This window comes from Saimiri boliviensis, chromosome 13 (assembly GCF_048565385.1).
Source record: "Saimiri boliviensis isolate mSaiBol1 chromosome 13, mSaiBol1.pri, whole genome shotgun sequence".
In the NCBI taxonomy this organism is placed as follows: domain Eukaryota; kingdom Metazoa; phylum Chordata; class Mammalia; order Primates; family Cebidae; genus Saimiri; species Saimiri boliviensis.
In genome coordinates this window covers 84,587,632-84,614,410 of record NC_133461.1, presented here as the reverse complement: position 1 = coordinate 84,614,410, position 26,779 = coordinate 84,587,632, and the positions used below count along the sequence as shown (strand labels likewise).

Here is a 26,779-nt window from a genome sequence, read left to right as displayed (position 1 = left end):
GCGCGATCTCGGCTCACCGCAACCTCCGCCTCCTGGGTTCAGGCAATTCTCCTGCCTCAGCCTCCGGAGTAGTTGGGATTACAGGCATGCGCCACCACGCCCAGCTAGTTTTTTGCACCTTTAGTAGAGACGGGGTTTCACCATTTTGACCAGGATGGTCTCGATCTCTTGACCTCGTGATCCACCCGCCTAGGCCTCCCAAAGTGCTGGGATTACAGGCTTGAGCCACTGCGCCCGGCTGCTAATTTTCAATATATATCAATTCTTGTGGGGTCTAGAACAAATACTGTCATTGGTTAGTGTTTAAATATACGAGTTGACTTTTCTCCTCTCTCACACCCCACCTTGCCCTGGCAATTGGATAGGGGGAGGCTGTTTATCCTCCAAGAGAGAAGTGCTGGTTCTTATCTCAGTTTCTGTTTTAAACCACAGAGTGGTCTTTGCTGTGAACTCCAGCCAAGATGGTGTAGTTGAGGTAGGAAGCTGAGCAGTCTGAGCCTTCCGTGGGGCCGCTGGAGTTTTCACTGCATTGGCAGCAGAGGATCTACCTAAAGGTGGTACTCATTTCTTTGCCATGGTAGGAGTAAATGATGGGGTTCATGGCAGAGTTGAATTCAGCAAGGAGAAGGAATAATTTTTCATAGGCCAGCAGCATGCTGCACTGTGGATAGCACACGTCTAGAATGAACAAAACCAATCCAGAAGTCCAGCAGATGACAAAGGCCCCAAGCACAATCACCAGTCTTCAGAAGACTCATTATGGTATCCCGATTCCACTGGGGTCCAGAACTATGCTGAGACATTCTCATAGTCCTCTGACAAACATAGCCAGAGATGTGAGCACAGAGAACCACCATTACCACAAAGGTCACCAAGTTGAAAATGGCCCAGAAGACTAAGAGTGGCTGTAGAGAGGGGTGCCATGTTGGAACAGTTTTCAGTATCACAGATACAGTTCCAGTCCACACTGGGTATAGCACTCATAATGATGGCCATAGTTCAGATGACCACAATGACCACCACCACCTGCCAGTTGCTCATCCGATGGCCATATTTCAGATGACCGCAATGACCACCACCACCTGCCAGTTGCTCATCCACAGAGCTGCATGTGGAAAACCGTGATATGCCTGTTGATTGCAATAGCCAGTAAGTTGGCCAGAGATGCCATCAGGCTGTTGTCAATGAGGCCCTGATGAAGAACCCATGTGCTAACTTTCAGTCTCTGAGTATTGGGTCCAGTGTTGAACATGAGATAGAAGTAGGCCAACCCAGCAAAGAAGTCTGCAGCAGCCAGATTAGCCATTAGGTAGTAAATAGGAAAATGGAAGTGGCAGTTGACATAGATTGCCACCATGACCAGTAGGTTGGCCAACACGATGAAGATATAAACAGTGACTCCAAGTCTCATCACCAGCTTGCTGATTGTGTTCCATTCTGTGGCAAGATGCTTTCCACTTCTGTTATAAAAGAAGACAATGGACTGGTTATAGAAGCACTGTGGTTTGTTCATGGCTGTGAACTGGGGCTGTGAAATTACAGGTATGGAAGTAGAGATGGCAGCCATGACCACTCTGTGTTTGTAGATGGCGAATGGGCCCCAGAACTACAGGAGGCAAATTTTCTTGTTTGTGGATCAGATCGAAGTCATGCTAGGAGGAACTGTGTAACTGATGCTGTAGGAGTCAGTCATGAGAAGTCAGGTACTCAGACAGGTAGATGGGGAGCCCTTTCTTTCCTATTACTCACAGGGAGACTGAAATCCATGCTGAGTGCCCACAGCCCTAGGCAGAAGCTGTTTCCCTGGTGTGGCGCCCCCTGAGCCCCTGACCTCTCCGCTTCCTCCTCTATTCATTGGCTCAACAGCCCATGGTGGTGGCGGGGCAGGGTGGAGATGGCCTCAGCCTCCCATTCATTATCTCAGAAAAATAATGCTCTTAAAATTGGATGCATAATGAGGATTTTACAGAGATTTCTTTTACATGAGTGAGCATTTGCTAATACTTAAAAAAATTTTGTGGTTACAATTATTGTGGCTAATTTCTGTGGCACTAACTAGTTAGCAGTTAGAATAAAAAAAGATTCTATTTGTAATAGCAACAAAAAGAGAAAATGTCTATGAAAATAACACTTAAATGAAATATGTAAATCTTTACAGAGAAAAATGATGAAATTTATCTGAGAGACTGAAAAGAATTTGAATAAAGTAGACACATAAAATGTTTTTGAAGAGGAGTATGATTAATGTGGAAATGTCAATTCTTCCTACATTAAAGTTTTAATGTAATTACAATAAAAATTAGAATGGATTTCTTTTTGCTTTTGGAAATTGCCAAAATTTTTTTTGGCATCACTTAGAACAATAAACAGGTGAAATATAACAACACTAAGAAAACGCTGAAAAAAAATAAGAGGCAGAAATAAGCTTACTGGATTGTAATGAAAATATTATAAAGCATAGCAAATAATATCTGCACAGTACTGGCAGATAAGTAGATAAATAGATAATTCAGAAGATTTTGATACAAATAAAATGTAATACTTGATAAATGATATTAATAAGTAATAAAGGGTAGGATTATTTAATGATTACTTATAAAGTAATTAGAAAATAGTCTGTTTAGAAATTACTAAATACTTGCCTATTTTTTGATGGATTAAAAGACTGTGAAAAACAACAAAACATAAATGATGAATAGTCATCGGATCCAGAGATTGGACAGAATATCTAGTCCAAAGGCAATGAGAGAGAAGACTGATTTGATTTGATTTCTTACAAAGAAAATTAAAAATTCTTTTGAGTTAAAAATTTAAAACAAAACAATACAAAGTAAAAAACCGGTAACAAAGAAGGAAAGTATTTTTAACAGCTCTCTAAGGGAATATCATGTTTAGTGTATAAATAAATCATACAAATCAATAAAAATATATTGAGACTCAAGTTCAGTAAAAGAGAAAAACTTGTAAACAATTCAGAGAATTACCCAAGAAACATTACAAATTTTACTCTTGAGTGGTGACTCATCCCTGTAATCTCAGCACTTTGGGAAGCTGAGGCAGGAGGATCACTTGAGCCCAGGAGTTTGGGATCAACCTAGTCAAAATAGTGAGACGCCATCTCTACAAAAAAATTGGAAAACTTAGCTGAGCATGGTAGTCCCAGCTGCTCAGGAGGCTGAGGCAGGGGAATAACCTAAGACTAGGAGGTCCAGGCTGCAGTGAGCCCTGATTGCAGCACTGCACTACAGCTTGGGTGCATGAGTGAGACCTTATCCCCCATTAAAAAATAATCAGATGAATCTAAAATAAAACAATGAGATACCGTTTTAGGTATGCAATTATCAAACAGCAGAAGTCTAATGCTTGAGCACACTTGTTTAAATTTTAAATTGAGGTTACATGCTTATATTACACTTTGATTGTATATATTGAAAACTCTCAAACTGTTAATATTGTCTGATTTGGCCTTTCCAGTTCTCAGAATCTATCCTAAGGAAATGACCCAAAATGCAGATTTACACAAAATATATTAATTACAGCATCATTCATAGCTGTGAAAATAGAAACAATTTAAATGTTCACTGAACAGGAAATGATTAGGGTAAATTGTATTAGATCCATATAGAAGAGCCATTTAAAATTATGCTTAGAACTTTCATTGTTTGTGTTACAATGTTAAATGAAATTATTCATATTTAAATATGCATTTAGAATTAACATAAATGGTTAAATATATTCTGTTTATCTCCAAGTGCGGGGGGCATGTACACCCCTTGAGGACCTCACCATTTCTCCCCCCATCCTTCCACCTCCACACCCCGTGTCAACTCTTTAAGACTTCTCTATTTTCTTTTTATTTTTTTGGGACAGAGTCTCACTCTGTCACCCAGGCTGGAGTGCAGTGGTGCGATCTTGGATTACTGCAGCCTCTGTCTGCCAGGTTCAAGAGATTCTCCTGCCTCAGCCTCCCAAGTATCTGGGATCACAGACATGCGTCACCACGTCTGGCTAATTTTTGTATGTTTTGTAGAGACAGGGTTTCACCATGTTGGCCAGGCTGGTCTCAAACTCCTGACCTCAAGTGATCCACTACCTCGGCCGCCCAAAGTGCTGGGATTACAGGTATGAGCCACCATGCCCAGCAGCCTTTTCTATTTTCAACCATGCCTCAGAAAACCTGCTTTTGTTGTGGTGTTTTTTTTTTTTTTAAACAAATATCCCTTAGATCTACCATAGGGGTCATAAAAGCCCAGAACTCCCAAACAGAAAGGCCTTAGATAGGTATCTTGATGAGATGGCTACCTGATGAGTCCACGTCTAAGAAACCAAAATACAGCCAATTTCTCAGACAGATGCTGGTAATATATACAGATAAAATAACTTTAAAAAAATAATTGATAATTCGATAATGAAAAGATTACCAGAGCTAAAGTTTGCGGTACTGAGAGCTTGGTTTGGATTGTGTTAGGAGATAACCATTAGACAACCAAGTAGAACTGGAGAATAGATAGTCACATACACACACGTTGAGGCCAGTACTTTAGAAGTAACTGTGTCAGCTACCAGCGTAGAGGTGGCACGTAAAAGCATAAATGGGATGAGGGCACCTGTGATAATAGAGGAGATATGCATGCATGTGGGTATATTGTAGTATGTGCATCCAAGGACCCTTTTAGAGATTGGACCCTGATATATAATGGGATTAGTATAATGTTCCCAAATGAAAGTAATTTCAGTAAGAATTCCAGAAAAGTTTGCAGTCTTCAATACCCTGTTAAATGACAACAGAAAAAGAAGTGAGAACCCATGGGAATGGTTACCAGGGAGGTGTTAGCATTCCAGGAATGAGAATGAATTGCATGTCAGCTGGCTGGACCTAATTGTGACCTAGGAGCCCTGCCTGATGAAGGCATGGTGGGCAAGCTACTGAGCCTGACTTTTTCCTGAGGACATTGAGTAGGGAAGTGGCCTCACCTTGCGGGAAGGAGCCAGATGACTTTTCAGAGAAAAACCACCATATTCAAAATATTCTCAAGTTTCTTTTGTTTCTTCTTGTCTGCATCTGAGGTGCAGGACATTATTTCACAGGAAAAGGTTAATAGGAGATCAAGATTGGCCAGATGAGGGAAGAAAGGAAGTGGGAAGTTGACTACATGGGTTAGAAGGGGCACACACAGGTACATGGGTAGCTGAGAAAGGAACTGTACAGAAGAAAGGGTAACTTTGGTACACCTTGATTAAAAGGTAAGGAGAAGAGGGCTGTTAAATGATGGACTGAAGACTTTCTTGTGTCTTGCTGCCCTTCCCAATTCTTACTAAATTGATAGTAAAATAAAGTAAGTCAAACCATAAGATTTTAGAGAAAGAGAGAAGAGGCAATAATGGATGGGAGATGTAAACACATTTTTGTAACACTGAAGCAGAACTGAGGAAGATGGAAACCCAGGACTGCTGATGAGAATTGAGACCTTTTCAGGATTTGGTAGCAGCAGGCTCCATGAAGGATGAGATTAAGTCATGGGACTAAAAGCAGAGGGGGTTACCTGAAAGTTTCTGTTATATTTTCTGATTCTATCCACCACGCCCACCTCCCCACCTGAGAAGCCAGCCAACCACCTTTTTCCCCCTCAGGAGTCCAAAATCATTCCCTAACTACAGAGAATTTAAAATGGAGAGGCTTTGGTTTTAGAAACATAGATTATCTGATGCATTTGACCACATAGAAAATAGTTTTGATGAGGTTATGTGAACGTGTGGGAGACCCTGAGACTTTCTAATTAGAAAAAAAAGCAAGAGACATAATTTTTCCAAAACCCAGAAAACAGGACAAGAAAGAAATGTAATTACAAGACCTTGCTTAATGCACTCCTAATGATGGAAACACTATATCATGATTTAATTTACAGCTGGGCTAGAACTACACTGGGAGGTTGGTGGAGAAGAGTACAGACAGGTGGAGGAGAGATGCCTCTTTTCATGATTAGCTTTATATTATTTTATTTCATTATTATTTTTTTTTTGAGACAGAGTCTTGCTCTATAGCCCAGGCTAGAGTACAGTGGTGCAATCGTGGCTCACTGCAACCTCTGCCTCCAGGGTCCTGGTTCAAGCAATTCTCCTGCCTCAGCCTCCCAAGTAGCTGGGATTACAGGCACATGCCACCATACCCAGCTAATTTTTGTATTTTTAGTAGAGATGGGGTTTCACCATGTTGGCCAGGCTGGTCTTGAACTCCTGACCTCGTGATCCGCCCACTTCAGCCTCCCAAAGTGCTGAGATTACAGGTGTGAGCCACTGCACCTGGCCTGTTTGCATATTGTTGTGATAACAATAAAATTATAAACACTAACAAAATAATAAACTAGAACTACAAAACTGTAAAGAGGAAAAAGAATTGTGTGCTGTTTCTAGGCTCCTCCCATGCCACCTCAGTTTGCTCAGTATCTCTGTATTTACTTTGCATTGTAGCCATTTTTGGAATCTCCCACACCAAGTTTTGAGGAACTTCAAGATTTAAAGGTAGGAAGAAAAAGATGAGCATATCAAAGAGTCAGAGAAGTGGCCAGAAATGTTAAGAGGAAACCAGGAGACTGAAATTAAGGAGGAGGAAATTGTCAGCAGTGAAATGCTGCAGATGAGTCAAATGAGTAACTTTCTCTAAGTCTTAGCTTTTCCGTAAAGACTCTTTCTCCAAAGCCTCCCACATGCTGCTCACCTGCTTTCATCCCGGTGTCAGGCAGGTGCCACATCATGTACTTTCATGGCAGCTATAATCATTCTATATCTGAGTATGCCTCAGCGGCTCCTACAATTCTAAGCTACTTAAGAGAAGGTGCCGTATTCTCTATCTATTCATAACGAAGCTTTACATAGTTAATTTTTCTATGTATTCAATTTCACATTCTGCTTTTTCTTATACTTTTTTCTGATTTAAAAAGTAACACACCTTTAATTTTGAAATTTAAATACCATTTAAATATAAACTACAGCAGGTCAAAGTTCTCTTACCACTCTACTACCTGCCTATGACTGTTGTTAAAAGTTTATCTTAAAACTCCGTCTCAAAAAAAAAAAAAAAGTTTATCTTTTTCTCAGATAGTGTTAGGTAAAATACTTAGGTTAACATTTTTTCATAAACATTTTTAAAAGTTGTATATACATATGATCATTCACAATACCTAAAATTATGTATTGCTGAAAATTTAAAGCCAGGGACAGTAGTATACACCTGTGGACCCAGCTAATCAGAAGCTGTTACCTCTGGGAGAAGCACTTGAGCCCAGGAGTTCTGGTCCAGCTTGGATAACATAGTGAGACCTCCATCTCTAAAAAACAAAAATAAAAAGAGAAATTTATGTTACATCTATTTCTTGCCATTTTAAATGAAGTTAGAGGGATATTTTGTGTTATAGGCTTGTTCATATTTATGATTCTTTAGATTCCTAGAAATAAAATTCTTTGATCAAAATGTGTACTTTTAAGGCTTTTAATTTATAGTACTAAAGGGGTGGATAGTGTTTTTTAAATATTTGATACCTTTTGTGACATTTTGCCTAATCATTTGATTAATTACTATAAGAGGTATATTAAAATATTATTTTGAATTCTCCATTTATCCAATGTTTTGTTTTATTCCTTTCACATATATTCAGCTCTTTTATTAGCTGCATATACCTTACCATTTTTTATATCTCCCTGATTTATTAACCTTTTTATCATTATAAAATTACCTTTTGGGATCTAATAATTCTATTTGTCTTAAAATTTATTTTTGCTGGCTTTATTATGATTAGTATTTGTATGATATTATATCCTTTTACTTTCAATTTATGCCTTTGTGTTTAAAGTGTTTCCTGTAGACAGTAGACAGGTCTTTCTTTTTGAAATTAATCTGACAATTTCTGTCTTTAAAGATATCTAGACCATTTAAATTTGATGTGATCACTGATACAGTTATGTTTAGTTCCATCACTTTGCTGTTTTTCTGTTTGTCTTATTTATCTTATATCCTTTTGTTTTATGTTAATCAGGTATTATTTTAATTCCTTCATTAGCTTTTTAGCATATATATGTGGACAAAATATTGGCTATTTCCCAAGAAATGGGAAACAGTCACACTTCAGACCATTTTTTCTTTCTGAATAAAGTGGGCAACAACATGCTGTTGGAAATTCTGGTTTACTCTTGTATAATCCAGAGCTATCTGGTAGAGCAGGAAATATTTTCCTTCTCAATCAACTTAGTGTAGGGGCCTTTTTATGAAGTCATACAGATTTTTTTTTGTTAGCAACGTTACATTGCATTATGAGTATTCACGCTGGAAATAGAAAGCAAACTCATATTTTGTGCCTTAACATCTATTTGAATTCAATTTCATATACATATCTCTTCCACTTGATTATGAAGTCTTACTGGGCACTCTAGACTTATGGCTTAGTGAATCAGCTAATACCCAATCCAGGATTGATAACTCCACTTGCATGTTCCTTGGGTGTCCCACGTTGAAGCATGTACTCTCTACAAGGTCCGATAGCCACCCAAAAGTTTTAATCAAAAGAATAATTACAGCAAAATCCTCTAGGAGCACTCTACTGGGGCTTGCTATAATTTTCACACAGTATCCTGATTGTGCACATCTGAGAACTGCTGACTTTGCTGGGTCATAAAGTTCAAATGGCAGAGTTGCATGCTCTGCAGTGAACAACTAGAGAGCCTTCTCTTGCTCTGAGCCCATTCATGTTTGGCAGTCTTTTAGAATATGCAATAAATAGGTCAGCATATCACACCCAAGTATGGTACATGTTTTTCTTAAAATTAAAGTGAGCCACAAAAATTGATCAATATTCTGTTGGTGAGATTAATGTGCAGCAAATTGTCTTTCATATTGAAGGAGATATTCTAGTATGATTCAGACCATTGGACTTTGCAGAAACTTTACTGACCCAACCTCTACATTGAATTTATTTTTCATCTGTTGGCATGCATCTGGGTGTCTGCTATTTCCTGCTTATCAGGTCCAATTAGCAGGATACAGTAGACCAGTGCAATGTCATATGAAATGGTGAAGCCATTGGTTTTGGAGAGGTGAAATATCTGTGTGTCAAATTTTTGAAAAGTTGTGCTTCTGACCTTACCAAATGAAAACAGTATGCTAAGAGCTAAGACATGAAATCAACCTAAATGCCCATCAATGATAGACTAGATAAAGAATGTAGTACATATACACCATGAAATACTGTGCACCCATAAAAAATAATGACATGACATTTGCAGGGATATGGATGGAGCTGGAGGCCATTATTTTTTAGCAAAGTAACACAGGAACAGAAAGCCAAATATTACATATTCTCACTTAAAAGTGGGAGCTAAATGATAAGACCACATGGACATACAGAGAGGAACAACACACACTGGGGTCTATTGGAGCATGGAGGTTGGCACAAAGGAGAGTATCAAGAAAAATAACTAATGGGTACTTTGCTTAATATGTGGGTGATGAAATAATGTGTACAACAAACCCTCATGACACAAGCTTACCTATGCAACAAAGCTGCACATGTATCCCTGAACTTAAAAGGTTAAAAAAAGGTTGCTTTCTAAAAAAAGAAATAATAAATGAGAGGGATATACTAATTACCCTGATCTGATCACTACATATTATATGTCTCAAAACATCGCTATGTACCCCATGAATATATACAATTGTTATTTGTCAGTTAAAGATAAAAATTTTAAAAAGTTAAAAAAAAACCAAAAACCAAAAAACAAAAAACCCACATATGTGTGATAATTTTTGTTTCATGGGATAGAAAAAAAACATTTACCAGGATAATATCTGCCACTAAGTAATAGCATTTTTTTTTTCCTTTTTAAACTGTGATTTGATCACAATAAAGAGACCACATGTGGAATAGCAGCTCCAATTAAAGTTGTCACCTAATGGAGTTACCGGTGATCTAATGCTGTCTCCCAAACTCCTGTTGTCTTCTGGCATAGACCAAATGGTGATTCAACGGGGATTCTGACAGGAATCATCAATCCTGTATTTTTCAAATTATTCATGGTAGCATTAGAGTCAGAATTTTCCATGAAGATATGTTACTTTTGGTTTAATATTTTGATAGGAAGAGGGAGATACACCAGCTCTTCTTTGCAATAATAATTCTTAATGTATTAGGAAGCCAATGTGGATGTTTTGTCTGTTGCTGACTGTTTATTCCAACCACATACATAGAAACTAAAAAAAAAATTTGAGACATAGGTTCAGCATCCCATTGGGCCAACTATGTGGTGGACTTTGGTTGTAACTCCATTTGTCAGATGACTTCTGTAAACTTCCACTATGATCTGAAGATTGCACTAAGTGTCCTAGATTCACCAGGATTGGTATTAGGTCAGAACTGTAGATAAGAAGATTTAACATTATACAAATGTCAATGATGACTCACATATGTGGTCATTTGACTGGTGACCATATTGATGGTCAAAAGTTCTTCATTGCTAATAGTGTTGGTTCAATTGTATATCAATATAGAAAAGTGTCTCTTGACCCTTGATGCACAAAAATAAATTTCAGATGTATCATAGATCTTGATAGGCAATGTGAAACAATAAAGCTCTTGGAAAAAAAAATAGACTGTTTTCATCTGAAAGGGGGAAAACATTCTAAACAATTTGCCTAAGAAATCTAGGCAAAAATTTCTTATAGTATTCAAAATGGTACACAAAAGTTTCAATTATAAGGAAAAATTATTAATCTATTCATCAAAGTGATTAAAATGAAAAGGCTGCCTCAGTATGGGACTTGTATTCACAATATATAAAGAACTCCTACAAGTTAATAAGAAAAAGGTAGAAGGTCCAATAGAAAAACGAATAAAAAATGTGAACCCAAAATAGTGTATCCAAGGAGTAGGAAACATATAAAATGCTGTTCATATTTACTAGGCATCAAACAAATGTAACTTAAAACCAGAAATTGATACAAACACACACACATACACATCATAATTGTTACATTGAAAAAGTAGCAATTTTACTTTTTCAAAAGTAGCTACTGTAAAAGTCAAGTGTTATGAAAGATGGGGGTAATTGGAACTCTCTCATACACTGCTGATGGGAATGCAAATTAGTGCAGCCTCTTTGGAAATTGTTTGATAGTATTTACTAACATCAAATGTGTATATACCCTGTAACCCAGTGATTGGTTTATATACCAAATGTGCATATATATTTCCATCCAAAGACATGCAAATAATAAAAATAGTGAAAACTGATGAGTAGACATGTATGCCCCCGTGAATTATCAGAGTAGAATCCTAAACTCCTGCATATCCGTCTGCATCTCATGACATTTTTCATTTTCATTTCATCTAATTTTGTATACATTTTTACCATTTTTATCACATTTTAAATTTCTTGTTCTAGCCTGTTCTCTCCAGATAGCAGTACTCTATTATTTTATAGTAGAAAATTTAAAAATACATTTTATTGAGGATACTAAATAGTTCTCTGAAGTTTCCTGTTGGATCCCGTAGTAAATAACTTCCAGATATTTGCTCTTCATTTGATCTTTCAGAAAGACTGTATCTCTCACTGTCTTGCAATATTATCCCCTAAAGCTTCCATGCTATTTTTTTTCATTTCTATTGACTGTCAAATATTCTGAATCCTTTAAAATTCACTGTATGACATCATAACAGTATGTGGAGATTGTACTTGCCCCTGCTCTCTGCACTTGGTTTATGGTTAAATTCACCTCTAGAATCTAACATTCAGTGATCCTCCTCTACCAAGAAAGGGTTCAAAACCCACTGCTAAATTAATTGCTATTTTGGGCCAGTGTATATATGATACACTATAAGTCAGAGGAGATACAGTACCACAACTGGGCTGCTTTATATCCTTCCCTGCCCTGATACCTCACTTGACATGAGCGTGGGATATAGCTAACAGCACTTTGATATGCCTACATTTCTGACTATCACAATACAGCATGTAGCCAATAGCCTTTAATTTTATGGCTTTAGAAAGCTATCACTTTCTTAGCCTTTACTTTTTTTTTTTATTGCTTCTATCACTAGCACTAGCAGGTGGCTTTCCTTGGAGAACTATTTTTATAATCAATTTTTCAATGTTGCTTTATGTAGAAGGTGAACTGAGAACTATAAAGCTATTTTGAGGTGGAAGAACTGGGCTGTCAGATATGCTCATTCATTGCTTAAAGGACTAATTTCAGTTCACCGAGTCTATATGCAGTACTGATTTGTGCTTCAGTTAATTTTTAAATTTGAGAATTTCAGGGGTACTGTTTTGAAGGTAAAAATTCAGTCATTTCCTTAATCACCTGCCAATCTAAGTTGCTACTTTCTCAGTGAAATCCCAAAATCATTCAAGAATAAAAGGGACTGAAGTATTTTGAAATATAAGTGTTGAAGACTAGATTCTCAGTAGAAAATTATAACCGTCTTTTAGGATCTGGTTTATTTATTTTAAGTGCTGTCTCTTTAAGTCTTTTCTTCATCTCCTGCTTAGACCAAAGAATCAATCATATTTTCTGTTTCTTACTTTTAAGATCTGCTCTCAGCCCTCATAGAAGACTTATTTTACATGGTTTCTTTTTTTTTTCACAGCTTTTCAGTAGAAAAAAAGGCATACAAATTTACTTGATCATAGTTTTGTGTGTGTTTTTTATTATACTTTAAGTTCTGGGGTACATGTGCAGAACATGCAGGTTTGTTACATTGGTATACACACGCCATGGTGACTTGCTGCACCCATCAACCCATCATCTACATTAGATATTTCTCCTAATGCTATCTTTCCCCTTGTCTCCTACCCGCTGAAAGGCCCCAGTGTGTGATGTTCCCCTCCATGTGTCCATGTGTTCTCATTGTTCAACTCCCATTTATGAATAAGACGTGGTGTTTGGTTTTCTGTTCCTGTGTTTGCTAGGAATGATGGTTTCCAGCTTCATCTATGTCCCTGCAAAGGACATGAACTCATCCATTTTTATGGCTGCATAGTAGTCCATGATGTATATGTGCCACATGTTCTTTGTCCAATCTATCATTGGTGGGCATTTGGGTTGGTTCCAAGTCTTTACTTGATCATAGTTTTATGTGACATGGGAGCCTTCAGAATGAAACACCAAAGAGAGCCAGAAAAGTATCCATTTGAAAGCAAATTGATACAAAGTATTTTACATATTGATGGGCTAAATGTGAGTATTTGCTACATGCACAGAATATGTAGTGATCAAGACAGGGTATTTTGAATGTCCATCACCTTGAGTATTTATCATTTTTATGTATTGGTAACATAACATTTCAAGTCCTCTATTCTAGCTACTTTGAAATATACAATACACTGTTGCTAACTTTAGTCACCCTACTCTGCTATAGAATATTGGAGCTTATTTCTTCTATCTAGCTGTGTGTTTGCACCCACTAACAAACCTATTTAATCCCAGCCACATACCCTTCCTAGCTTCTAGTATAATTCTATTCTCTATCTCCATGAGATCAACTTTCTTTTAGTTCCCACATATAAATGAGAACATGTAATATATGTCCTTCTGTGCTTGGATTACTTCCCTTGATTATCTTCAGTTTCATCCATGTTACTGCAAAAGATGTGATTTTATTTTTTTATGTCAGAATAATGTTTAATTGTGTATACATACCATATTTTCTTTATCTGTTCATTGATTCTATATGTTTGCTACTGTGAATAGTGTTGTGATAAGCATGGGAGTGCAGGTATTTTTTTGATGTACTGATTTCTTTTCCTTTGGATAAATACCCAGTAGTGGGATCGCTAGATTATATGGCAGTTCTGTTTTAAAAAATTGTCCATTTTCATTCTTAGGTTCTACAAAGTATGGACAACCATGTAGAAATGTGATTGGACAGAAGGGGTATGATCTAATACTACTATACTACTGAGGGGAACACCCAGCAAGGCCTCCTGTTTCTTTAGGTTCTTCTTGCCCTCTCTATTTCCAGACACTTTTAAATAGAATTTCATGGACGGGCCTAGACATTGTGATAAGATAAATATGTCTCCAGTGCCCTCAGATGTGTCTTCTGTTATGCCTGGCACCCTTTCTTTCTTTCTCTTCCCTTCTTATGTCAATAAGTACAGTTTGTTATAGTGGAATACTTCTACTGGGAGTATTTAGGTGTTTGACAGTAGAGTTTGAAATTTTGTTCTTTGTTATGGGAGTGGCACTGTGACTATCTGTTAATAGAACTGATGCCATTTAGAACAGCTCATACTCTCCCTTTTCCTCTAGTTCAATATGTGAGTCTCCAGATATTTAGTTTGCAGTTTCTTAAATGAGATACAATGGGTAACCTCATCTGAGTATCTCTGCTTTTTTCCTTTAAAGATAAAATGATAAAAAATCTTATAAAAACTTCCAAAGAAATAAGTACATTGAGCCTTCCCATTCTCTATGCCTTAAGCCAGTGGTCACCAAACTTTTTATGTAAAGGGCCATATAATAAATATTTTAGGCTTTGCATATTATATAATCTCTGCCATAACTACTCAATTCTGCTGTGTCCTATGAAAACAGCCATACACCAACAAATGGATGTGGCTGAGTTCTAATAAATCTTTATTTACTAAAACAGGTGTCAGGCAGATTGGTCCACATACTATAGTTTGCAGACAGCCCTGATGTAAGCCTAAGATTCCCTACTTTTTTGGGTAGTTCTAGTTTCATCTTTCCCATGTGCTTCAGTTCCTCTAAAACGAAACACTATAAAAAAACGAGTGTTCCACTGTCCAGTGATATAAAATAGAACTCTGTGAAATTTTAGGCCTCTTAGGGAGTAAGTTACTCTCCTGCTATTGCATCTAAATCTTAACTTTTGAATTATTTAAAGCTATTTCTAAGGCAGCATTTCTAGTCCCTAAATATGTCTTCTGGAATTAGAGACAAGACATTCTCAAGAGAGGACAGATGCTCCCAAATTGTCCTCACCATCTGGTCAAACAGAGTGGGAATCAATTGTCTTTGAGGGCAAGGTGTGAACACCTGTTTTTTCTTTTGGATGGAGGATTTACTATTTCAGGTAAATCTCAAAATGTGTATTTGCCCACCACTATGGAATTAAGTCAATTTTTAAAGCTTGAGCAAATACATCCTCAAGTCGGGTCATGGTTGGTTGATTTATGACTCAGGAATGCTGAATTCTCACGTTTGAAGCTGACCAACAGTTACAATGTTTTGTGTGCTGCTGGCTGCCTCCCACACAGATAATTACCAGAGACTAATTTACAGATGCCAGTGGGAATGGAAATGGAGTGAATAGCTGCCTGCAGAGCTAGGAATTGGATTTTATCAGGAGTCATGGAGAAGCATGTTTGTTCTCAGAGAAAAAAAGTCCAGAAAAGTGACTCGTTGAGAAACTTGCCAGCAAACTGAGTTATTCAAAGGGCAGTGCAGTATTTAAAGCATTTAAAGTATTTAGAGTAAGACAAGCTGGGCTAAAATCCTTATTGCTTCACTTAATAAGTAGAAACCTTGAATCAGTTACTTAACCTATCTCCATTTCTCCCCTGCAACATCAACACAATATTAGAATCTATCTCAAAGCTGAATAGGTTAAATAAAAAAATGCATGTAGAGCATCTAACACCATAGTTGGAAAATAGTAAATGATCAATAAAAATTAGCTATTATTATATTCTAACTCACACTTCCAGTCTTGTGGTTATCACAAATTTTGTTCTCTATTCAGCAATCATGAATATATATTTTACCTTTCTCATTTGCTTAAGGTTATTTGAGATTTTGAGAGACTTTGATTATGTATTTTGTGGAATGGAAAACTGAGATTCACGAGTTTAAGTGAATTCCCCAGTGTTAGAGATGAATGAAACCAGAATTAAAACTCACCCAACTGATCTGCTTATTAATCTAGACTTTCCCAAATTTGAGCTTCTCCAGAAGCTACGCTGATCCTCTTCCACTCAGCTTACTTCTCATGTTATTCCAGTAACCTTAGCACCAAAAATTGATGCTATAAACAGAGTGACCTTTGGCAAATTATATCCCCCAATCTCAATTTTTCATTTATAAAATAAGCAGCTTGATATATAGAGATGATCCCTGTAATTTCTTCCAATTCTAGAATTCTCAACCTAAAAGTTTTATAGAGAAACTCATCACTCAGGTGAATAATCAGAGTAATGGAAGTTGGTAGGCCATCGTTGACCAATGCCACCATCTTCATGAGGATGGGTAATCAGAATTAAAGACAAACTCAGGATTGTGACTATTACCAAGACCAGGCTTCCTGCACCCACAAAAAATCATTGCTGTTTGTATTTGGTGACCAGTATGGGCCTGGAATTTGTATCATGCTGTCACAAGAAGGACCAGGGATTTTAGCATTTGAGGAAAACTTAAAGTAGGTAATAAATCAACTATGCACATAGCAAAGTATGCAAGTGTATTAGTCTGTTCTCATGCTGCTATTAAAGACATACCTGAGACTGGATAATTTACAAAGGAAAGAGGTTTAATTGACTTACAGTTCAGTATGGCTGGGGAGACCTCAGGAAACTTATAATTATGGTGGAAGGGAAAGCAAATACCTCCTTTTTCACATGGTGGCAGCAAGGAGAAGTGCTGAGCAACGGGAGGAAAAGCCCCTTATAAAACCATCAGATCTTGTGAGAACTCACTATCATGAGAACAGCATGAGGGTAATTGCCCCTTTCATTAAATTACCTCCCACTGGGTCCCTCTCATAACACATGGGGATTATGGGAACTACAAGATGAGATTTGAGTGGGGACATGGCCAAACCATATCAGCAAGTAAGTGCCTTTTTTCCCCACTGAACTTAGGCAAATTTATTTTTACCTTGAAAATTAAAGTCACATAGGTTCTTGAATTAACAATAAAATAATATAGTTTAGAATTTAATCACACACACACACACACACACACACACACACACACACAAACACACAGAGTCTACTTATTTTGCCTTTTACGTTTCTCAATGTGCAGGACTATTAAATTGAAGTACCTCATATTTTAGGAGGAATTAAGTAATGGAGCTAAAGAGGGCTACCTAATTTCCTAAATTCTGGTATGATACACGAACCTCTAAATTAAGATACTTTAAAAAACAGCGTGGGGAAAACAATACAAATATTTAGCAAGAATGTTACTATAGAGCTGTTTAGAATTGTTAATTGGAGCTGGGTGTTGTTGATGAATTTAAAACGTAATTAAATAATTTATAAGTGGTTCTACTATAGCATATAAGAGCAACCAAAGTTTATATTTGGAATAAACATTATCCTTAATATACACACTTCAACAGATTTTTAGATATTTATACTTTTCTTTTTAAAAAAGATGAATAATTATCTCAAAAGGTAGGTCATTCTTTTTAATGGGAGATGCACTATTCTACAAAAGAAGATGTATGAGTAGCCCGAATTAGGCAGTTGATACTGAAGCGATAATTTTCTATGATGGAGGCCATCACATTTGGGTAATATAGTGTTTTGGTTAGGAAAAGTAGACTTTGAAATTAGGCACACTTGCATTTGATTTTGTTCTTTGCCTCTTACTGTGTGACCTTGATAAAGTATTTAACCCATGTAAGCCTCAGTTTCTCCATTGTGAAATATAGAGGGTGACAGTAACTAGTACTTCACAGGTGACATTGAAATAATTGAGATAATTACATGTAACTTGCTAAGCCCAGCATTTGCCAAGTGCTTCATGCCTTTCTCACTGACTGCCTGGCTTCTGGAGAAACATCTCCAGCTTCTTTTTTACAGCAGCCTTCCTGCAGGGAGGGAAAGGGGGGCTTTGGGATGCTTCTGCCCACTTTGTCATTGATGGTCAGAAGCCAGTGAGCAGTTAGCAGGTGACTGTCGTAAGCAGGCAGGTGTGGTGGTCCTTTTGATGCACTGATCTGAGCTTGTCAAGTTTGTATTTGAAATGACATTTTTTTTTTAATGTGGGTGTAGAATTCATTTCTTGGGTTTTGTGGATATTTTAAACCATCTGTATTTGCCCACTTCTTTTTAATTTCTCTGAATCTCTGATTAATCTCAGTAGGGATATGTCTTAGAAAATTATATCTGATGGAAATTATGTTCTTGGAATTTTAGCTATGGAGTTCCTGATAGAGTTTCAATTTTTGGCAGAAAATATGATTACTAACTTGAACCATTAATTAGAAGTAGTATATGTTTTTATCTTTTTATATAAAGATAGCCATTCCTGAATTTTCTTTGAAAACTTAAATTCAGTAATTATATAATATTTTTAGCTCAATTAACCTACTTACTATGATGGTGATAAATTATACTTTTTAGTTAGTTGAGTTAGAGTTTCCCTCTGTTGCTCAGCCTGGAGTGAAGTGGGCAGTGGTGTGATCTTGGCTCACTGTAGCCTCTGCCTCTCAGGTTCAAGTGATTCTTATTCCTCAGGCTCCCAAGTAGCTGGGATTACAGGCATGCACCACCACACCTAGTTAATTTTTATAATTTTAGCAAAGGCAGGGTTTTACCATGTTGGCCAGGCTTGTCTCAAACTCCTGATCCACTCAACTTGGACCACCAAAGTGCTGGGACTATAGGTGTAAGCCACTGTGCCCACCCACTCTTTTAATTTTTATAGATAAAACTTGAAATAAACTTGGAGTTCTTTGGCGTTCTTGACATAAATATATGTCATTTCATTGTACTGGGGTGGAATGCTTTTTTTGTCAGTCAACCAACTTGACAGTTTATTCACAGATGATGAGGACATATGCTTAATTTGCCATTTTAAAATTGTAATCATGCAATCAAGCAAGTTCAGAAAAAAATCCAGTAGGCAATGAATGCATGCTAGGTTACAAAAATCATGGCTTTGGATAAGTGTTATTACTCTTGCAAAAAAAAAAAAATGGTCCCTTTTTATTGATGTCAGTGCCACTTAGCTTTCTATTACCTTTTGATACATTACCCTGTGACTTTATTTTTTCCAGCTTTATTGAAGTATAACTGATATTTAAAAATTGCATATAATTATGCCATTTGGTGAGTTTGGACATATGCATACACTCATGTTGCCATCTCCACAATCCAGGTGATAAACACATCTATCACCTCCAAAAGTTTCCTAGTAACTCCTCCCTTTATCCTTGTGTGTAAGAATACCTAACATGAGCTCTATGTTCTTAACAAAATTTTATTTTATTTTTAGTTCTGGGGTACATGTGCAGGATGTGCAGGTTTGTTACATAGGTAAATGTGTGCCATGGTGGTTTGCTGCACCTATCGACCCATTCACCTTGTTATTAAGCCCAGCATGTATTAATTATTTTTCCTAATACTCTCCCCAGAACCCTGCTTTCCCCAACAGGCCCTGGTGTGTGTTTTTTCCCTCTCTGTGTCCAAGTGTTTTCATTGTTCAGCTTGCAAGTACAAGAAAGAACATGTGGTGTTTGGTTTTCTGTTCCTGCATTAGTTTGCTGAAGAAAATGGTTTCCAGCTTCATCCATGTCCCTGCAAAGGACATGATCTCATTCCTTTTTATGGCTTCATAGTACTCTATGGCGTATATATACCATATTTTCTTTATCCAGTCTACCATTGATAGGCATTTGGGTTGATTCCATGTGCTCGCTATTGTGAATAGTGCTGCAATGAACATATGTGTGCATGTATCTTTGTAACAGAATGACTTACATTCCTTTGGGTGTATACCCAGTAATGAGATTGCTTGGTCCAATGGTATTTTGGGTTCTAGATCTTTGAGGAATTGCCACACTGTCTTCCACAATGGTTTAACTAATTTAGATTCCCACCAGTGTAAAAGTGTTTCTATTTCTCTGCAAACTCGCCAACATCTGTTGTTGCTTGACTTTTTAATAATGGCTGTTCTGACTGGTGTGAGATAGTATCTCATTGTGGTTTTGATTTGCACTTCTCTAATGATTGGTGATGTTGAACTTTTTTTTTCATATGTTTGTTGGCTACATAAATTTCTTCTTTTGAGAAGGGTCTGTTCATGTCCTTTGCCCACTTTTTAAAGGGGTTGTTTGTTTTCTTCTTGTAAATTTGTTTGAGTTTCTTGTAGATTCTGAGTATTAGACCTTTGTCAGATGGATAGATTGGAAACATTTTCTTCCATTCTGTAGGTTGCCTGTTCACTCTGATGGTAGCTCCTTTTGCTTTGCAGTAGCTCTTTAGTTTGATTAGATCCCATTTGTCAATTTTTGCTTTTGTTGCCATCACTTTTGGCAATTTCATCGTAAAATCTTTGCCCATGCCTATGTCCTAAATGGTGTCACCTAGATTTTCTTCTAGGTTTTTTTTTTTAGTTTTGGGTTTTACTTTTAAGTCTTTAACTCATCTTGAGTTAATTTTTGTATAAGATGTGAGGAAGGGATCCAGTTTCAGTTTACTGCAAATGAATAGCCAACAAAATTTTAAGTGCACAATACCTTATTGTTATCTATAGGTAGTCTGTCATACAGCAGATTTCAGGAACTTCCTCATCCAGTATAACTGTAACTTTATTGAGACAGAGTCTCTCTCTGTTGCCCAAGCTGTAGTGCAGTGATGTGAACACAGCTCATTGCATTCTGGATCTCCTGGGCTCAAGTATTCTTCCTGCCTCAGCTTCAAAAATAGTTGGAACCACAGATGTGTACTACCATGCCTGACTAATTTAAAAAATTTCTTTTGTAGTGGGAGAGTCTCTGTATGTTGCCTAGGCTGGTTCTGAATTCCTGGGCTCAAGTGATCCTCCCGCCTTGGTCTCTTGAAGTGTTGGGATTACAGGCATGGGCCACCATGTGTGGCCTATCTGTAACTTTATACCCATTGAACAGCAATTTCTCATATCCCGCTCCCCAATCCTCATGATTCTACTCTCTGCTTCTATATCTTTGATGATATTAGATGTCTCCTATGAGAGGAATCAAATGTTCATCCTTCAATCACTGACTGACTTTACTTACAATAATGCCTTCTAGATCCATCCATGTTGTCACCAGAGGTAAGATTTCTTTTTATAAGACTGAATAATATTTCATTGTATGGATATACCACATTTTCTTTCTTCATCCCTCAAATCTTGGCTATTGTGAATAATGTTCAGAATGAGAATGTAGATATCTTTTTAAGATCCTGATTTCAATTGTTTTGGATATACCTCAAAATGAGATTGCTGGATAGTATAGTAGTTATGTTTTTAACTATTTGAGCATCCTTCACACTGTTTTCCATAGTGGCTGCACCATTTTGTATTCCATCCAGCAGTGTACAAGGTCAATTTCTCCATGACCTCACCAACAACCAACACTTAATATTTTTTGCTTTTTTTTTTTTTGATAATAGCCATCCTACAAAGTATGAGGTAATATCTTATTGTCTTATTTATTTATTTATTTATTTATTTGGAATCTCACTCTGTTGCCCAGGCTGGAGTACAGTGGCATGATCTTGGCTCACTGCAGCCTCCACCTCCCAGATTCAAGTGATTCTCCCGACTCAGACTCCTGAGTAGTGGGGACTTCAGGCATGTGCCAATGGACCTGGCTAATATTTGTATTTTTAGTAGAAACAAGCTTTCGCCATGTTGGCCAGCCTGCTTTTGAACTCCTGACCTTAGGTGATCTGCCTGCCTTAGTCTCCTGAAGTGCGGGGATTAAGATATGAGCCACTACGCCTGGCTCTCATTGTCATTTTAACTTATACTTCCCTGATAATTAGCAGTGTTGAGCATCTTTCATATATCTTTTGGTCATTTGCATGTCCTTTTTGGAGAAATGTCTATTCAAGTTCTTTGCCCATGTTTTGATTTTTTTTATTGCTATTGAGGTTTAGGATTTCCTTATATATTTTAGAAACTAACCCCTTATCAGATATGTGGTTTGCAAATATTTTCCTTCATTTGGAAGGTTGCCTTTTCACTCAGCTGATTGTCTCCTTTGCTGAAAGAAACTCCCTTTTGATGGTAGGTGAAAACATTTCTCATTCACCCTCAGATATGGCAAAATTGTAGACAAAACAAAATATAAAGTCATAAAAAGAAAATTATTCCAAGTTAGCTAAAATAGGAAGTTGTTCACAGTATATACAATACAAGTGAGTTAATATGTGTGGAAACCTTTAAAGTTTTCTGACAATTTGTGCTTAGTATGTGCCAGGTGACCAGGTGATATGATCATGTCATAGGTGGATGCAATTGCTAGTAATGGATTAAGATAGGAGTGGGTCTTCCTATTTATTGAATAACATGACTTGCCTTTCAACTTGATCTTTGCTAATACTTAGCAAAGGATATTATTAGAATAACAAAATCAAGAGTCCTAAATTATTGTTAAGAATGCAAGAACTGGCTGGGCATAGTGGCTCACTTCTGTAATTCTAGCACTTTGAGAATCCGAGGCAGGAGGATTGCTTGAGCCCAGGAATTCAAGACCAGCCTGGAAAACATAGTGAAACCTTGTCTCTACAAAAAATAAACAAAATTAGTGGGGTGTGGTAGTATGTGCCTGTAGTCTCAGCTATTCAGAAGGCTGAGGTGGGAGGATCATTTGAGCCTAGGAAGTAGAGGTTGCAGTGAGCCAAGATCATGCCACTGCACTTCAGACTGGGTGAGAGTGAGGCCCTATCTCAAGGAAAAAAAAAAAGCAAGAGCTAGCATACTTAGGGGATTTGATATTTTTAAGTTGATAAAGAAAATGAATATGCATTCTTTTATTTTTAAGAAATTTAACCCCTAGGTTGTCCAAAAGGACAGCAAGTATATTCTACTTATGAATATGATAGACTATTTTTTTCAAATAAATGTAGTTGCAACTGATATGTTTATTGAATTCATACACTGTAAATTTTTCCATGTTTATGAATTTTGAGGTTTATGAATTACCAGAGGTTTAGGAATTTGACTTTTTATCTGGTATAAAACCAATACAAAATAGTCTTTCTCTACCATAACTTTATGCTTACTATTCAATTTTCAGGAAGGCAACAAACCTGTTGTCGTGATTCTTAACATTTAGATCAGGCTCTAGGTCCAAAAGGTGCCGTCCCGTCCATTACCCCATTTCTACATGAGATCGGCTGTGTGAAAGTGATTCTCATCTTAGCTGTGATTCAGAAGTTACTCATCCCCCATCTCTCTAGGGGCAAATCCCTGAGATCACTGCTCTTCGTACCATGTCACAGCTTCTTTCAAGCTACTGTGCTTGTATTTAGATGTATCATGGCAACACCTAAAAATAAGCAACAGCATCTAACAGACTTGTATCATTCAGCAACTTCAGCTAAGTGTACTTTTCTGTGCTTACTTGGCACTTGAGAGCACAGGCTGGATCCTTTCACTTTCTCCCCTCTAATAGTATTATCTGAGGGTGGAAGGATGAAGGCTTAGGGACATAAAGAACAGTGCCCTCCTTCCCCGGCTTTTTGAAAACAGAACTTGATTGCTCTCTTGTGGGAATATACACTGGCATTCAGGTAGACTGTGAGAAAATTAAGCAAGGAGCTGGGATGCTGTGACAGCAGCAGCACCCAGGAAGCTGGCATTGAGAAGGAAGACACTGTATTTCCTTTTTCTTTTCCTTTTTATTTGGAGATGGAGTTTTGCTTCAGTTGCCCAGGCTGAAGTGCAATGGCACAATCTTGGTTCACTGCAAACTCTGCCTTCTGGGTTCAAGCGATTCTCCTGCCTCAGACTCCTGAGTGGCAAGAACTACAGGCCACCATGCCTCCATGGCTGGCTAAGTTTTTGTGTTTTTAGTAGAGATGGGGTTTCATCAGTTTCTGCTGGCCAGGCTGGTCTTGAATGCTTGACCTCAAGTGATCCACCCACCTTGGCCTCCCAAGGTGCTGGGATTACAGGCATGAGCCACTGTACCTGGCCCACACTGTATTTTCTAGCAGGATGGTCAGCTGAGAGTGAAGTCTTAATTGTTTCTTCATTGCAATGCTCCTCTTCATTAGGGGAGTATCTTAGTCCATTTGGACTGCTATCACAGAATACCATATTCTGGGTGTCTCTTAAACATAGAAATTCATTTCTCACAGTTTTGGAGGTTGGGAAGTCCAAGATCAAGGTGCTGGCAGATTCAGTGTTTAGTGAGGGCCTACTTCCTGGTTCATAGACTGCTGTCTTTCTGTATCTTAACATGATGGAATAGGCCAGGGAGCATTTTGAGGTCTCCTTCAAGAAGGGAACCAATCTAATTCATAAAGGCTCCAACCTCATGACTTCCCAAAGGCCCCACCTTGTACTATCATTACATAGGAGGTTAGGATTTCAGCTGAATTTTGGGGGCACAAATATTCAGGCTAGAGTAGGTAGCAACTTTTTTTTTTTTTCTGAGTTCTTTGCATCTTCTAGTTTTGTTTGTTTTTATTATGTATGTATTTATTATTTTTGAGATTAGAACCTCACTCTGTTGTCCAGCCTGGATGTCAGTGGCATGATTGTGGCTCATTGCAGTCTTGAACCCCTGTGTTAAAGCAATCTTCCTACCTCAGCCTTGTAAGTAACTGGGACTACAGGAGTGTACCACAACACCCAGCTAATTTTTTGTTATGTTGCCCAGGCTGGCCTCAAATTCCTGGCATCAAGTGATCCTCCCTCCTTGGCCTCCCAAATTGTTGAGATTACAGGCATGAGCCACTGTGCCCAGCCCATTGGTTTTTAAGCTTCTCAGTCATATACAGTAACCAAGTGAGGAAAGTTAGGGGAGTCGTTCTGGGCTTCTTAACAGTGAATTAGGCCACTAGTTAATTTACTCTAATAGACTCTTATGCTACAGTTATCATCTGTTTTGGGAAAAGTCATTTAATCAGTTGGATACCTAATAACCCTGCTCTCCCCTTATTCTGCTAGCTAGACTAGTTCTTTGCTAAAGAACTATTGTTATAAACATGCCTCAAAGCCACCAGTTCAGATTACTCCAGAGGCTTATCTGTTCCTTTATTTTACTTGAATAAATATGTATTAAAAGCATATATATTCAGACAATATTCCAGGCCTCATGGGATACTTATGAAGATGAACAAATCAGTTTCTATCCCTCAAGATGCTTATAATTTACTAGGCATGCTGTATACAAAGTTGTTTTACTCTAGGTCCAATGGTGTTAGGTGCTGTGTCAGGGCTGCCGGAGAACAGTGGAAGGAGTTATTAACTTCTCACAGATAGGACAGTGAACTCCATAGGGGATGTGGCATTCAAGAAGATAAATGGGTTTCACTGTGTGGAAGAGGAAAGGAATTCTAGTTTGTGGATATGGTTTGAAGAAAATTCAGAAAGATTTTCAAGTGCATGTTTTAGCAATTTTTTTTTTTGAGACAGAGTTTTGCTCTTGTCACCCAGTCTAGAGTGCAGTGGCACAATCTTGGCTCACTGCAACCTCTGCCTCCTGGATTCAAGCAACTATCCTGCCTCAGCCTCCTGGGATTACAGGCACCCTCCACCATGTCCAGCTAATTTTTTTTGTATTTTTAGTGGAGACTGGATTCCACTATGTTGGCCAGGCTGGTCTCGAACTCCTGATGTCAGGCGATTCACCTGCCTCAGCCTCCCAGAGTGCTGGGATTATAGCCATGAGCCACTGTGCCTGGCCTCAAGCGCATGATGTTTTAAAGAAATGGTAGGAGGTAGGCAAACAGTGTATGGCAGTACATGGAAATGGAGCTTAAAAACGAGATAGGAACACTGCTTAAAAAAAAAAAAAAAAAAAAAAAAAAAAAAAAGGTAGAGGACCAGACCGGGAATAGTTTTAAAAGCCATGGCGAGGAGTTTTAGAATTTTTTTTTGTGTGTGGGTAATTGGAACCCTTTTTAGAAAGAAAATAAACACTATAAGATTTAGTATTTTATGAAAGGTAATTTTGTGGGTAGCCTAGAGAATCAATACCATCGGGTAGAAAATGACCCATTGGGGGCCACTTTAGATGTTGAATACTTTGAGACAGGAAAGTGAGATGTAGATTTTAGAGACATTTTAGAGATAGAATGAAAAGGCTTTGGTAGGCAATTGAATATGAATTAAAAGATTCCTTATTTGTTAGCACAAGGTAGATGGTTATGCCACTTAACTAAAACAGATAATTTAGGTGGATGAGCAATTTTGGTGAAGAAAGAAAGTGAGATGAATTTGAAACTGTTGAGCCTGAATTATCTGTGGCATTTTAATTTATTTAAAATTATTTGTTCATTTATTAACAAATGAATAAGTGACAGGCCCTCTTCTAGGTGCTGGGAATACAGAGGTGCTACAGTTTGGATATGGTTTATTTGCTCCCAACAAAGCTCATGTTGAATTTGATCCTCAGTGCGGGGAGTGGGCCTAGTAAGAGGTGTTTGGGTCATGGGGGTGGATCCCTCATAAACAGCTCTGTGCTGTTCTTGGGCTAGTAGTGAGTGAGATCTTGCCCTTGCAAAACTGGATTAGTTCTCTCAGGCACAAGTTAGTTTCCAGAATACTGGGTTGTTGTAAAGCCGAGTTGCCCCCTCAGGTTTCGCCTCTTCACACATATCTGTTTCACCTTTAACTCTCTGCCAGGCTGTGATACAGCATAAAAGCCTGCACCAGAAACTGGAGCAATACCCTTGAACTTCACAGCCTATAGAACCATGAGCTAAATAAACCTCTTTTCCTTTTAAATCATACAATCTCAGATATTCTTCTGTAGCAATATAAAATGAACTAAGTGGCTTAAAAAACACAGGTAAGGCCTAGCTCTCAAAGAGCATACTTGCTAAAAGAAGACCCAGG

General features: G+C 37.7%; 1 long non-coding RNA gene and 1 pseudogene across 1 annotated transcript in view; one reads left to right on the top strand and one right to left on the bottom strand.

Moving 5' to 3' along the window:
• The window catches only part of LOC141580838 (uncharacterized), a 340,084-nt gene that overhangs the window by 48,427 nt on the left and 264,878 nt on the right, over positions 1-26,779 (top strand). The window lies entirely within an intron of this gene.
• Positions 315-1,572, bottom strand: LOC101038389 (lysophosphatidic acid receptor 1-like; annotated as a pseudogene).